Below are 14103 nucleotides of genomic sequence, written 5' to 3'. Positions count from 1 at the left end.
TTGGTACATACTCAGACTAACTATGTGTGCATCTTCTTACGCTTTGATGTATTATATTTCAAGTTAAGCATCGTTGTATTTATGTATTACTACTCACTGGGCCTGGCTCACTTTGTGTTATGTCTGTTTCTGTAGGTCACCAACCAGGTGGTCAATCCTGAACCAGGACGCCCGTCCTCTTTTGTCAACCCTTGTGTGTCCAGGCACCAGACGAGGCCATTTCTTTTTAGGAAGTTTTGCTAAGATGTGGCTCGTGTTTTGATTGTCCATCTAGGGTTGATTGTACATAACTTCTCTATTTTTGTATACGCCCATCCATGGGGCTGGGACTGTTTATATGTATATATAACAGCTGCTTAGGGACATATTATTGGACTTTATCTGCCTATGCTGATGTATGTAATGTATGTGATCCTGTCATATTAGAAGTAGCTCAATGGAGTTTGTTTGTATCAATATTATGTTATTATTTAATACTTCCGATAAGGCCCCGTATGTTAAGTATACCAGGTTAAATGTCCATTTCTGAATAGGTCATGCCCAACCTTTTAGGGGCAAGTTTAGGGCGTGACAGTGCTGCTCGATAAAAAGCCCTCCTCTTATTGCCAGACGAGGGAGGGCGCGATGGATGCAGCCAAAATGTTAGAAGGTGGGCTCACAGCCGCTTCATTCCCAATCATGGACACCGAAAAGTTATCCCCCAAGCACTCTTGTACGATCTGAGGATCTGAGAGTAGACGAGCCAGTGCTACCCCCATTTCAATCTCTGTGCTCTCGGAAACCTCCTCCTTGCACTGCTCAGCCTCAGCTGGTGGGTCTGTCTGCTCTTCGGCAACATCATCCCCGGACAACTGCAAGTCAAAGAAGATCTCGAACCCTGGCAACTGCCGCCTCTCTACACTTACCCATGGCTCTTGAAAGCCGCAGAATAGAAAGTCTTCCCCCTCCCAGACAAAGCGTCCGTTCAGGGTGCCCTGGATAGGCCGGTGTACCAACTCATAAGGCTTCCCAGCTTGCTTTGCTCTGGCTCTTCCAGCCATCTCTTTGCCTTTCCTCACCCAATCCTCTTTGGTAGGCAGATAACCTAAGCCAAAGGTATGTGGGTTGTGCAGCACTTCAGTCGATACTACAATGCCCTTTCGGCCACTTTTCCCTAATCCCATCCCGAGGATGTGCTGGAGCTTGTTCATGAGGTACACAGACTGTGCACTGATATATAGCCCCTCATCAACGGCTAATATGTTTTGTACAACCCGGGCCTCGGCTAGGGTAAATCTTGACAGGAACACATCCTCCGCGTCATGCTCGATATCCAGAACTGGTGTAGAAACCTCTGGCGGCGGATGTATTGATGAATTCCCAAAAACTATGGCCACCCCCTTCCCGTGGGGATACTTCAACATTTGATACAGAGTAGAAGAGACTGTCTTCACCTGGTGCAGCCATGGCCGCCCTAGGAGTAGATTAAAGGTTGCGGGAACGTCCAAAGCATGAAAGTCAATATCCTGTTGTCCTGAACCAACCTGGGTCCGAATCTGCACAGTCCCCATCACCTCTCTGCTGGTATTGTCATAGGCCCTTATCACTTGGGCAGTTGGCACAAAATCCGCGGGCTTCAACCCGATTGCATATGCCAACCTCGACAAGCACACATTGATAGCGGATCCTGTGTCGACAAGAACCACTGGTATCTATTTTTCTCTACACTCGACAGAGATGTAGAGAGGTTTGTTATGATTTGCCCCCTCAGGCGGCAACTCCTTGTCAGTGAAGGTCAACGTCGGGGAAGCTCCTCCCGAAAAAACCAATCCTACCAACTGCTCAGGTGTGGTGTCGATTGAAAGTTTGGCCTTATCCATTACAGAAAGGACAGCTTGTCTATGAACTCTTGAGGCCATAAGCAGTCCCCAGATGGAGATGTCTGCTTGTATCTTCTTAAGCTATTTCAGTACAGCCTCCTCCTTGAGCAGTTTTTCTTTTTGCCTTTCCGCCTCCCTGTCTTTCCCGAACGCCTCTAGTTGATCCAAGTGTGGGGGTTTGAAACACCGCCCACTCCTAGTCATGTGGTCAACCTCCCCCACATACCAGGTATCATCTGGCTGGCTTTGCCCCCAGTCTTCATCGGTGTGGACAAGACATAAGTCGTCGTCTTCCCACCACATGACATTGGCAATTGACAAACATCTGTCCAGTTCCGTTACAACTATTTCTGTGCCTACAACACATTCCGTTCTTGTGCTCACAGCACGTTCTGTCCCCGCAGGGCTTTGGCCTTTCTGGCCCTCTCAGAATCTTCGATCTTTTCCTGTTCAAACTGCTTCAGTGCAACCTGCTGTTCAGTATCTTCCGTACTCAAACTGCCTGTATTCTGAGCAAAATTTTTAACATCGGTGCTCTCCGGCAGTCCATTCTGATTCCTGGCCATTCTGGCCACTACTGATGTCCCCGTCTCTGACGGACCCTGTTCTGGCTGAGGCTGCTCAACAACATCTGGCTCGTCGCTGAGCCACCCAGTAACTTCTGCTAACGTTTCTAGATCAAACCAGTTGACAGTCACGTCCCCTGAGTCCTGTTCGTTGAAGAACTGAAAGTTTGCAATGTCTTCTTCCAAATCCGCTAGGTCATCTAGCCCCTGATTAGGTCCATCCTCTCATACCACACAGATCTTTGCCTCAACCGCCAACTCTACTTTTGGCCTAGCCTGGCCTGCTGATGTGATGTAACCGCTCGGGTTGTACATGAAGCTCGCAGACCCCTCAGACTCTGAATTCGCATTCTCATCTGCCCCCGCAATCAACCTAATTCTATCTTCGATAGTCACCACCACCGATTCTGGTTGGGTTCGGGAGATGTCCAACATGCACAAGTCAGTGCTGTCAGGAATGAACACCTCCGGCTTGGGTAGGTGGGAATGGATGATATATATGCTAGGGTCATAGGACACAACCCCAGTTTGGATCAAGTTGATACGTTTGGGAGGTGGAGCTTGGTTATATGGTGGGAGAGGGTTGGGGGTGACATTCGGCTTCTTCGGAGGCACGATCACCCTGTTGTCAACGAGATCTTGAATCTCATGAGGCAATCTATAGCACTGGTTGGTGTCATGACCATGTTGTTGGTGAAAGGCACAGTACTTGGCCGGGTTATGGGAGGAATGAAGCTTTTTCTGGTAAGGGTCGCAGCTCTAGGGGCTTCAAGTGCCCTTTCCTGATCAAAACCCCCAAGGCTTTGGACAGAGACATGTACAGCGGGGTAAAGGTTGTCTGGCCTCGAGGTGGATACCTGGCGGTTTGCGAGCTACTTCCGGACGCACCGGTGAATGGCGTAGTTGCAAGGGTTTTTGGGGTAGTAGTGGTGGTGACCATACCCACATCTGAAGATCTAGTAGCTGCAGCACTGCTTGTGCTTGTATTCGTACTGCGGTTGAATGCCCTCTTGGGCTGCTCTCTTTCATGGTCAATCAGACCCTGTTTCAAGGCGTCCTCGATTTGCACCCCAATCTCATGTAGATCTACAAATGTGGGAAGGGGGAGGACGATCATCTTCTGCATGAGCTTGGGTTGGAGGTTGCACACAGCCATCCGTATTTGGTCCTTGTCGATCGGCCTGATGGTCATCATCGAGGCTTTAGCCCTCCAGCGGGTCACAAAATTGGAGAAGCTCTCCTTCAGCTCTTGCCTAGTCGTCTCGAGATCACGAGTTATGACCTCAATCTGCGTATTGTAAGAGTATTGAGCTACAAAGGCCTCAGTCATCTCCTCCCAGCTTCTCTTGACAGAGTCCTCCAGTTTTGCATACTAAATAGCCGCAACACCCGACAGGGTCCGGCCAAACAAGGAAAACTTTTGCAATCTGGAGAGGCCCATCGGCCTTAAGATATCCAAGAACAGCCGCAAATGTACCATGGGATCCCCAGACCCGTTGAAACGGACTATGTGCGGCATTTTAAACCGGTCTGGCAGAGTCACGGCCAAGTCGGTGTATCCATCCTCTATATCCGGAATGGATTTCACGCCTTGAGACTTCTTGAACAGCTTTTCTAGCTTGCTCACTTTTAGCACTGTGAGATCCACTTCCAACTCAAAGGGTGTATCCACTAGGTTGGTAGGCGCTTTAGACAGCTGGGGTAGGATTGGGGGCGGAGCTGGCCCCTTTGGAACGTCTGTATTTTCCTGGACGTTTGCGGTCTCCCCGAGTATTGGAACTCTTGTTGGGGGAGGAGTTGAGTGTGACGCAGATGCTCCAGTTTGCTGCTGTAGCCTAACAATTAACTCTGCCTATTGGGCCACTACTTTTGCTTGACGTGCAGCCACTTCTGTCTGGCGGGCAGCATCCCGCTGCATGGCTTGCATAGTCTCCTGGAGCTGACGCATCATCTCTTCCATACCTGCCATATTGTGCTGATCCAGCTGAATAACCGGTATATCTGTTTCTGTGGTAGACTCGGAAACCTCAGTCTGACTACTCACTGGCGGGAAGGACCACAGATCTGGCAACCGTTGTACCGTTACACTGTGCCTTATTGACCTCCATCTAGTAACCGGGGGTAAGGAAATGAACACTGCTTATCTGTCTATCAAATCCTCGGATCGATTAAGTCTTCGACCTCTAACCCAGAGTGCTCGGGGAATATCTGTCTGGTCGGAAGCAATGGTGCCTAAACTACCTTGCAAAAAGATAAATAAAGCATAATAAGGAAACAATGAGCAGAAAAACGGATAACATATCAGCTTAAATAAAGACAACACACAGTTGGCAAACACAAGCTAAAAGAACTGTTCTCAACCACTGATTACTGTTCCCAAATCACTGCCCCGAATCTAATACCCTCAGGTAAAACTGATTCCCAAATATTGATGCCCGCAGGCCTGATACCCAGACTTGTAAACTGATACATGCGTTCCTGTAGAGGCACACTCCTAAAAGCACATAATTAAGCAAGTAAGAGTCAAAAACACCCCTATGGAGGGGTAGGATTTTCCTGTCCTATCTTGTCAGGAGCTAGGGTTTCATTACGCATGCAGCGGTTTTAAACAACCTACAATCGGGTAAGCAACCTGTCCTAGCTTGGAATGGTCACTACAGTTTCCGATATGTAACTAGGTAAAATGGTCAAAAAAGGTGCCTCGATAACAACCGGGATTTGTGTTCCCATCGTGGTAAAGCCCGTAACCGGTCAACCATATGGCACGCAGCCTCCAGCAAACCGTTCAAGAATAGCAGACGGAAAACACGGTGTCTTAGGCGCACCAATGCAAATACAATGCAAAGAGACACATAAGTGTAATCAAAACAAGATATCATGAGTTCGAGTCAAGTTCTCTAAGTCCCCAGCAGAGTCGCCAGAAACTGTAGACCGCCCCAAAACTCTGCTCTCCGCGCGCGAGGGCGCGAATCGTTTTGTTCTTAGCTATTACAGTTCGGACTCATGTCACGATTCTGAATCTAATCTCGCAAAATGCAATGCGAGACTGATAATTCACCAAAGAGTCCAAATTTGGCAAATCGTTTTGGAAAACTGATTTTTAATAAAGAAGTGCCAAACATGGACTGCTTTGCCAGATACAGAGTCGCCACCTAAATGTTTTTACTTTGGGAAATCTAGGAAACCCTAACTCGTACCGAAGGCCACGTGTCCGTCATCACCAAAGTTGCTTCAGCTCAGGAACTTGGGTACGAGAGGGGAAGGTCATGCAATGAGCACCCCCGCTCGCCCGATCAAAGATCGGCCTTTACTAACATGATATTTTGTTTTTGAAAACACCTGCGTTCTTATTCCAGTTTATTAGCTAGCTTTACTACGTGATGCACACAGCATACAAGTATAGATTAGACCGCTTAAGTTGGAACAAAACATTTCATGTTTGTTTGTTTGAAAATAGTTTAGAATTGCTACTCGCAAGTAGGCTAAGTCGTGGATTTTGCCACCCTCAAGTGGGCTTGGAAAACATGATTTTGCCACTTCAAGTGGGCTTAAGAAACTCGCATTTTAATGAATTATTCCAATTCAAACAATTCAACCTTCATCCACAGGCATTCATGCAATTAATCACTTAAGCAGTTAGCCTCATGACAAGTATGCTAACATGGCAACATACACATCTCATGCAGTATGCTAAAGCGTAAATACTCAAAGTGTACTCCGAGCCAAAACAGAGAACTAGTTAGAAATCATGCATGATCCTAGTTCATGTTAAAATGGCTAATGCAACACATGAAAAATACAACTATGATAGGCTCGACTATTCTAAGATGTCATGTGAATGCAACTTAATAACATGCTATTGAACACGTATTCAAGTAAATGTGTTGAAATACAATGCAGTTAGTATGATGCACCGAGCCCGGTGCATGCAATACAGATGAATGGATGCACGCATGCAAAGCATAAGTATGCTAATGAAACATGTCCTAAAACTAACTATCATAAGCAGTTAAGTAAAAGAGAGAAAGAAATGGAGGTTGGAAGACATGCATCACACACACGCACGCTTATTACAACAGTTGGCCCTCTCGACGAAGGGTCCGAATGATAAACTAACTAGCTATGCTAAGCTAATTACTTACAAACCAACTAATTAACTAACTTAGCTAATTAATTATTACACAACCGAATTGAAACAAATAGCTACACTAAGTTAGTTGAGATATTACACAACAAATCAAATGATTAAATTACACGAACTAATCATGAATACTAAAATGGCCTCTCGGGCGATGAAGAGATGCATGCTCGGTCAGCTTCGCTCGGAAATCCAATACCATGCCTCGTGTTGCCTCTGTTTGCACTGCTTTGTACTTCTAAAAATTGTGCCAATTTTCAAGATGCTTCTGATCCACCTTAGGAACACTCTGATGGGTGGTCGGCTAAGAGGAATGGCCATCAGCCAAAGAAAATGATCATCGGCCAATTTTGTAGTCGATCGGCAGCTCTGATGGTTGATCGGCCAACACTTCCTTCAAATTCTCCTTTTGCAGCAACAAAGTACTAACTGAGGCATGGCAATGTATTTGCAAGAAAATACGTGTGCCACCACACTCCTTATCATGTCTAAGGCTCAAAGGAGTGTAGTGCTCAACTCTCGAGCCATCAATCACGCATCTCGATGCATGACGGCCAAAAAGGCCGAGTTGCACAAGTCAATGGCAAATGAATACACAAAAACACATAAATGCCTTAACCTCTGTCATGCATGATCAAGAGGGTCGGTGACCGAGAATTGGGTCACGTTTCATCACTTCAAGTATGAAACGTCCCTCATTTCTCGTGTTTGGACTAACACCTAATCCAAACATATGCAATGCAACACGATTAACTTAACAAAGCTAATAGCATGCAAACAATACTAATGCGATAAGCATGCAAAAACATGCAAACCACATACTCAATGGACTTAAACCAAAAATGGACAGACCTCAGTCATGCCCAAATCAGTGGCCATTAGTGCTGAAATAAAGGCATGAAATGCAAAACAATGCATGCACATGCATTGGCCCATCAACTAGGCCTAAGAGCACAACTCTCAAAAGTGCTCAAGGAGTGACAAATGTAAGAATATAGCCACACTATATGCTCTGAAATTAGGTATGAAATGATGCCAAATCATTCAAACAACAAAAGCATGACATGCTAGAAGGCTCAAAACTTGAAACTAGCGTAGGCATTTGCACTATAGCTATGCAATACGTGAAGCATATGGCCAATGCAACCCAAAATAGTCCTAGTACATGTCAAAATGAGACTAAAACATGCTAGGACTAAAGCTAAAACATGCTAGCATGAAAGGCATGAGGCATGGAGTATGCAAGGCCAAAATAGAGGATTGCACTACACTTACCAAGACCAAACATGAGATGGCTTGGCCAACAAAAATCAAAGTTATATCATGAAAAAATAACCCTAAAAACATACTGAAATGATAGCTCGTAAGCTAATGCATGAAGGCATACACAATGACTCATGTTATGGGCATAAAGCACAAACTCTCCAAAGCATGGAAAGAGTGAAAGAGGTGAATGCATGAACATGAAACATGCACTGAAATCTCATAATAAATGATGTCAAATCATGCAAATGGCCTAAGCAATGCATGCTAGTGGCTTGGAGACTCTAAGCTAACAAGCTAGAATGCATTATGGCTATACAAAGCATGGCATGCATGACCAAAACAACACAAATCAGAGCTAGAGCATACTAAAACATGAACAAAAGCTTCTTGGAGTTGAGCCAAAACATGCAAGAATGATGGTCCAAACACATGATGCATGTTAGGCTGTTGAATAGAATTGCACTACAAGTGCATAGAGCATGCAAGATGCTATCAAACCAACCTTAAATAGAGGTATATCATGGCAAAACAACACCAAAAACATGCTGAGATATGGCCAACATATACTAGATAAACATGCTACTTTGATGAGCCATCTATACAAGCATACAAGACATAAGGAGAGGGGATGACTCTCTCCTATTTAAGGCCTCAAAACACACTTTCCACCATTGAAATTCCTTTGGAATTCAGTGGTAGAAAGGTCAAACAAAGGCTAGAACAAAGGCTAGAACAAAAGCCTAAAGGGGTGACCCAAAACAAGGCAAAACAAGGCACTCAAGGGGGTAGACCACCCCCAACACCAACAAGACATTAAACAATCATTTCAAACACATGAAAATGAAGCCTTTTTCAGTTGAGAGTTAAGCCAAAATAAGCATGCAAATAAGGCTAAGTAAGCAATGAACACAAAGCTTAAAAGAGGGTTAGTGACTCACCCTTGTAGCACAATTTCAAAGAGGTAACTCCAGCAAATTTTTGAGCTAAAAATCAAACTTTGAGTTCAAACAAAACGCTCAAGTATCTCAACAACAAGAGTATGGTGTTTCACTAGGTTTTTGTGTGCAAAAGTGTGAAGAAAATGCACTTTTGAGCACAAACAAGCACAAATATATATATATATATATATATAGAGAGAGAGAGAGAGAGAAAGTATAGAGAGAGAGTGATATATATCTTCTATATCAAGATTTCAGAACCTTTGGAAAGGGAGAGGGGTCTCCCTTCTTATAGAAAATCAAATATCAAGCTTGTTGAGCAAGCTTGAGACTTGTTTCAATCCCTGCATACACGTGTATGGAGGATGAAATCTGTGCTCACCAACTGTCACAGCTGGCACAAAAATATTTGCAAAAATAGGTAAAAAGGTCTCAGCCAAAAGATATGGCCGATAGTCCAAAAATAGTGCTGATCGGCTAAAAAGAGTGCAAATCGGCCACCACCAATGGCCGATGACAAGAAAACAAGGCCGATGGGCACAAGGCCTGGCCGATGGGTTGTAGGGATGGCCAACAAGCCACCCTCTTCCCTCAAAAGCAAAACCACAAGTCCTTGGTCCACAACCAAGCACAAACAGACAAGTTGAGAGATCCTAAGGCAAAGTGCGCAGCCGAGACCTTCGGGAACTCAAAACGAACACGAGCATGGATGATTAACGAGTGTTCCAACGATGACGTCCAAGTCTTGAGGATGGTAAAAAATGGGGTGTCTACAGACCTTAATTATGTACTTAATTATGATCTATTTAGGTTTAGGACTAATTTAATCCATTCTAGTTACAAATACATTCATTGCAAATCTTTGGTACAAATGTCATGATTTGATTCTCATGATTTTAGAGATTTTGTTCCAATGGTGCCAATAATTATAGCCTAAGAGGGGGGGTGTAGCCGGCCATGTGCTTGGATTTGGGGAGATTATGCTTACTTTTTTTTATATAAATTTTGTAGATTTTGTATAGAACAAAGATTGAATTAAGGTATAACATATATATATATATATGTATATATATATAGGTACTAATTTGGAGTCAATTTGTAATTCAAGTAAAATGTGAGGGTTAATACCTTCATTTATGAGTTGGAACATTTATTTAAGTGTAGTATTTAATTAAATTAGGATTTGAGAATTCAACAGATAAAGTTCCTTTATTTTGAATTAAATGGCAAATTGTAATGAGAACCGAAAACCTAAGGTTTTGAGAAGCAAATATAATTAATTATTATTAGGGTTTTGGAAATGATCCTTGAGTTCCCAGGTTTGATTAGGGTTTGTGAGTTTTTGGTTGGTGAGCGTTTTCGACTCTAGGATTAAAATTGAAATTAACTAAGGAATTGAGGGTCTTTATTGAAATAATTCAAAAGTAAGAGTCCAAATAAAACTACAAAGGTAAGGGCCGCATAGTTAAATAATTAACGTTAGAGTGTAGAAACGATTACTAAGCTATCGGGGTCGATTAGTGTAACAACCCTCACTTTGTCTTAGTCATGCTCACGTGCATTTGTATGATCTTTGTCTTGCTTAAACTTGCATTTTTCGGACCTTGATTTGTTTTGTCTGAGTGTTGCTTGCATGTTTTGTTTCTCGCTTGGTGTGTGTTAAGTCGAGGTCATCTTAAGCCTAGGTCACACCTTTGAACTTCTTACACCTAGGGCCATCTTGGAACCACTTTGGTTGACCTCCACCTTCACCCTGGCATATTGGCCGAGATGTCATCATCTAGGCCGAGGTGTGCATTACCTAGGCCGAGGTGTGTATCATCTAGGCTAAGATGTTATCATCTAGGCATCCGACATCCTTGAACCTTGCACCTAGTGACCTTGTGCCGGGACTGGAATGACCTAGACCGAGGTGTGGCACAGCTGGGCCAAGTGTTATCCTTCCTAACCGAGATCATTGAGACCTTACTTGCCGAGGCCTTTGTCCTAACCCGAGATCATTACCTGCCGAAGTGCCCATGTCACCTTGCTTGTTGTATACACTTTGTCATGCTCTTGTCTTGTCAGTCAGTCACCTTTTGAGGAGAGCCAACCAGCCATAGCCATGTGTCCCAACAGAGGGTTAAGTCTGCTGGCAGTAGAGAACCTACATCATTTTGTTATATCTTGTTCTAGAAAGAGAGAGAAGCTCTAGGAAGAGAGGAAGAAGAGTTCTTAGAGTGAGAATAGATTTCCAAGCTTGATCTTCACACCTTGAACCGATAGATCCATGCTTTGAGGTTAGAATCTTGATGTGCTCTTGTTATTCTTTATGTTCATCTAACTACATTGCATGATCTAGCATGATTCATGAGCCATGCATTGATTTGAAGTTTGTTTAGAAAGAGAAAATGATGTTCTTGTATTCTTGAAATAAAACCATGTTTTGATCGGAAAGTTTGTATCAAGATCTATGTTTTTGTGTTTTTTTTCATGAAACCTCCAAGTATGGGTATCCAGGTCCATGTTTTCGAACTCATCTCATGAAATCTCAGATTTTGTAATAACAAGTTAAGATTTTAGCATTCATGTTCTTATGTTCATGTTCTTCATGTTCCTCGAAGGGAAACCCAGGTTTTCCCGACTTTATTTCCTTAAATGTGGTCATCGGGACCACACCTCGGCCAAGTCCTGGTTGGTACCCAGCATGTTTTTCGAGATGAGAAACAGTGATTTAACTCCCAACATATGTTTTGCTTTGCCTTGACTTAGTTTTGAAAGAGGTGCCGAGATCATTTGCACACATGTAAAGCTTGTCTTAGGGATGCATTCCATATCCATCTTTGAGCATCTCTTCTTGTCTTCTTGAAATGCATACAATGGGATTTATTATGTGCTTATAGGCCTTGGATCCTTGCTTGTAATCCCCATACCCGAAGAGCTATGTGAGTGGTATTTTTAATAAAGCTATGTTATAAAGTTTTGATAAAACCTTGCTTGTTTTGCTTTGGAAAAGTTTTTGTTCGTGTATGAATGATTATCCCTAGTTTTTGTATCAAGTATTATCTTGTTTTGATGACATTCCTGGAAAGTCCTTAGTGCTAGGAGACTATAATGCAACTAGCACCCTTGTTTGAGATATCTCCCTTGCTACCGACGGCCTTGTGCGGGTAGGTTTGTCTAATCGATTCCGGGTCGATTATTCCCTTGTTTTGTCAGGAATGTCATCCCTTGTATTATATTGATGCTAGTAAGCATCCCTTGAAGCTTTCAAAGATTTGATAGATGAACTTGGTTCATCCCTTGATTTGTACAAGTTATTATATGTATTGTTTTGACAAAGATCTCGGATATCATTCATTCAAACCTTTATTAACTATATCATTCACTGAGTATCCAAGCTCACCCTCTATATATATATATATATATGTAGGTGACGAGCAAGAAGGCGGTGACGCCTAGATGATTATTTGCAAGTTGTTGGATTCATATTTTGTAGCATCTTGAAGATTATGCTTCTTGGCTTGGCCATTGTAGTTCGTTTTGTATATGTCGGCTTGAGAAGCCTTTTGATCAAGATGTAATATGTATTTGTTTTATTTGTACTCGAGTTGTAAAACCACGTTATGTATGACATTTCATTTGATCTATGCACAGCTCTTGTGGACTATTTAGATTTAAATTTATTGCTTCTGCACATGTGAGCCCCATACGTACACTCTAATTGTGTGTGACTTTGTAAGTTGGCATTTGGTAATCTCGGATTACTGGCCATCATGGCACCATTCTACTAGGGGCGGAATGGGGTCGTGACAATTAGGGTTTGTATGGGTTGATTCGCGATTCGTCTTTGGTTCTAAGATTAAATTTGCGAATAAACGAGGAACTAAGGGTTTTATTAAAACATCTCAAAAGTCAGGGACTTAATAGGATTTAATAAAGTTAGGGACCTCACAGCTTAGCTAAGTTAGGACTTTTTAGCGAGCAAAAAGCTTGGACGTCGATTTTTCCAAGAACAACAATTTAGAAAATCTCTAGGTGTCTCCACCATAATTCATCTTAATCCCAAGATCCATTGATTACCATGGGAAAGCACAATTCATCTTGCCCTTAAGATCCACTAATTACCAAAAGAAAGCGTAATTCATCTTACCTTCAAGTTCCACAAATTACCAAGGAGAAACGCGATTCATCTTGCTCCCATGATCCAAAAAATTACTAGGGGGAAGTGTAATTCATCTTGCCCTTGTGATCCATGAAGTGTGGACTCGATCTCAGTCTAGTGGCATGTTTGACAAAAGTAATGGTCTCCAGCCAAGTCCGATGGCATATTTGACCAAAGAACGGTCTCCAATTAGGTTCGGTGGCATATCTAACCAAAGTAATGTTCTTCATCTGTAGATGGCGTGCCTTTTTTAGGGGCTCGTTTTCACACATTGTGCCAAACTCTAATATCCCACATCGAATGTGAATCATGTGATCTATAATAATAACCAATTTTTTATCCCACAAGTTATCAAAATAGATCGATTCATGATAAGAGTCGCCACTTAGTCTTTTATGGAGAAATAAGAACCCATTTGACTCCGAAAACAAAATATAGGCATTAATTCGTCATAACCAAATATCTCGGATCTGGAATTTAGGTACGAAAGGGGAAGGCCATTAATTTGAGCACCCCTTTCTCCCAATCATGTGATTGGTCTCTACTAATCTTTTATTTTATGAGATTTTATGATTAATTGATTCCACAAACTTGATTATTAACTCTAAATCATTTACTAACCTATCAACTAGGTGATTAAATAAACAAATACACTCAAGTTGGATTAATAACCACATCAAGCCAATGATTTTCACAAAACAACTTGATTTTTCATTTTATATATATAAAAGATGACTTAAATCATCATGTGGCCATAGACACGGACCCAATTCAAGCAATATTATCAAGAACATTCAAAACAACCAATTGATCGCCAAAAGCACATAAACATAATCATTGAAAGACAATGCATCAAGTAAGTAAACAATATGTTGCGAAGAAAGTAGAACTCACCTAGTATTTCTCAGCACAATGCCAATGAAAATATGCAATAATAATATACAATGATCCTGAACATACAGTTAAACAAGTAAGCATAAACCTAAGCTCGGTTTAATGGTTACTAGCATGGTACAAAACAAACACAACAACTAACACATAAAAATAAAAAATATGCTAAAATTATATGATGATTGAACTAGGCTATATGAATGTACGTACAAAGATTAAACTAACTTAAACATGTCAAATATTGTATACAACCAAAACATGCAAAAACAAAGCGAAAAACTGGCAACATACTAACCTACAT

The sequence above is a fragment of the Camellia sinensis genome, chromosome 15 (assembly GCF_055761805.1).
Source record: "Camellia sinensis isolate YWXY chromosome 15, ASM5576180v1, whole genome shotgun sequence".
NCBI lineage: Eukaryota > Viridiplantae > Streptophyta > Magnoliopsida > Ericales > Theaceae > Camellia > Camellia sinensis.
The sequence above is the reverse complement of the archived record's forward strand: the minus strand, read 5'-3'. Positions refer to the sequence as shown.